Genomic DNA, 2,275 nt, shown 5'->3' on the forward strand with positions numbered 1-2,275 from the left:
CTTGGTTGTCTTTTGTCCGTCATTGAACTACAAAGAGCTAAAACTCCATATAAGTTAAGCAGACTTACATTTATCTCTGAGTAGCTAGTGGATTTAAATGGACAGCTGGTGAACGCACAAGCTGAGCTTGCTTTCCTTGACTCCGCACATTTCAGCAGCTTCTGCAGGGGGTGCAAACAAACGTGCTGGAATACAAGTATGTGAGATTTGAACAGGCTGAATAAATGGGCGGAGAGGTGTTGGAATAAGGTGGTTGTGTGAATTTGCGTTTCAATGTAAAGGTTTAAAACTCTGCAGTCACCTGCCTTGTGCTGTCCAAGAACCTTTTCCACCATCAGAATCTACCCAAAAGACAGATTCATTTGCTGTTCATGAAATTTGTGTATGGCCATCTTCCAAAGCTTGCAGGATAGGAAGTGAAAGTTTGGATTTAACTTCTAACCCATGCTGAATTTTTTAGAACTATGAGCAACATAAAACTTGGTCCCCCTTTAAAAAGAAAGGGTTTTATTGCCATTCTCCTTGATTCATTAGTTAGTTCTGATGCCTGAATTGAGACAGAGACCTCAGCGCACACGTTCCTTTTTTTCTTCCTCCATCTACAAGAGTTGTCTCGTAGGTTGACGCTTAATGAAATGCACAAGCTTTGATATCAAGATTTCAGAGCAGAGAGCACAGAACTTAGCAGAACTGCATTGCTATTTTTTTTTTAATGTTGAACTTACTACATTTTTTTAACCTTTCCAAAAAATTTTGGGTTTGTGGTCTATGGCCTGACTTATGTTAAAATTCCAATGCACTACTTTGAATTATTTGTTTATTTGTCTTGTCCAAAGGGTATATTCACGTAAGGCTCTTCTGAAGGCGTGTCATGTGTTGGCTAATTTGACTTTTTTTCCAATGAGAATAACTTTCACTAAAACAAGGACTACTTGAATATGTAGGAGGGGAAAAGTTTTGTTTTCTTAGAGTGTGTGTGCCTGTATTTTTTAAAAAAAAAAAAAAACAAACCACAAAAACTTAATCTTCCTAAATGTTTCACCTTGGAGCCTTCTCTTCCATTTGGGCTCTAGAGTAAACTTACCAAGGATTAGATTCTTAAAGGCACAAGGAGAGAGACAGTGGGATTTTTCAACACCTGTGTACTAATGCTGTGTTCTTCCAGGGAAGTACCCGTAAGACTCCCATTAGGGTTTGTCTGACTATTGAAAAATCAGATTTAATTTTTCTTGCTGCAGTTCAGCCAAGCTGACCAGTGCTTCCCTAACCGGTATTTGCATAATAATCTTAATAGTAAATTTGCCCAGTGGTTTAAATTCTATGCTAACCTGTTCCTATATATGGCTACAGAAAAGTCTTACAAATTCAGTTTTATGAAAAGTAGTAAGAGCTCTTTAATTAGCTGCTTCAAGTCTTTGATTGTTACCTTTCTGACTGAAGTTTAGCAGGAAGATGGCAATTCCCTGTAGTTTAAGATCCTGTTCTTTAATTTAGTTTGTGGATTAATCGCTGGCCCTGTTGGGAATGAAGACTTTAGTATGTGAGTAGAATTCCTGGACTGAAATACAGTATTTAAGGGGATAAAGTAATTTGGTTTTTTTAATATAAATGAGACCATTGCTGCCAGTAGACTCTGCAACATGTCAGTGTGTTTTTGCTAGACCTGACAACTGCTTCGCTCCGGTATTGCCCACGTGGTGAAGCGTTGCTTTTTTTGTTTGATTTGAGTGGGGTATAGTTAACGTACAAATGCTTTCATACCATGCTCTGGCCAAATGGTCTGTTTGCCTTCCTCTAGTCTCGTGTTACCTCTCCCAGAATTGAATCGGCTCACTTTTCTCAAAAGCCAAAAAAAACCAAGCAAGCTGTTTCGCTTACTATTCCCAACGACAGCAGGCAGCCCCTCTGCAGCACTTGTGTGCTGTAAAAGGGTCTTGGTCTGCGGCTGACTTCTGTGATGATAGGGGAAGATTATTTCGGGGGTAGCAGAGGAGGGGTTTGCTGTGAAAATTAACTTATTTGAACCTTCAGTGGGTCATACACACTCTCTGGACGCCTCTTAGAGCACGTGGAGCTTCAGAGATGTTTTCTGTAACCTGAAGAGGTTTGGGAAGGATTTGCTACTTTTTTTTCCGTTCTTGATTGAGCCCTGGATTTGGAGACAACATTTGGGAGCTGATACGCAGCCTCCCATGTGAATCTAATACCTGCCAGCTCTCTAGGGCAAAAAGGATAAAAATTGGATTTGGGGAACTGGTAGAAAGGCTGTAAGATT

This window comes from Phalacrocorax carbo, chromosome 3 (assembly GCF_963921805.1).
Source record: "Phalacrocorax carbo chromosome 3, bPhaCar2.1, whole genome shotgun sequence".
NCBI classification, from domain to species: domain Eukaryota; kingdom Metazoa; phylum Chordata; class Aves; order Suliformes; family Phalacrocoracidae; genus Phalacrocorax; species Phalacrocorax carbo.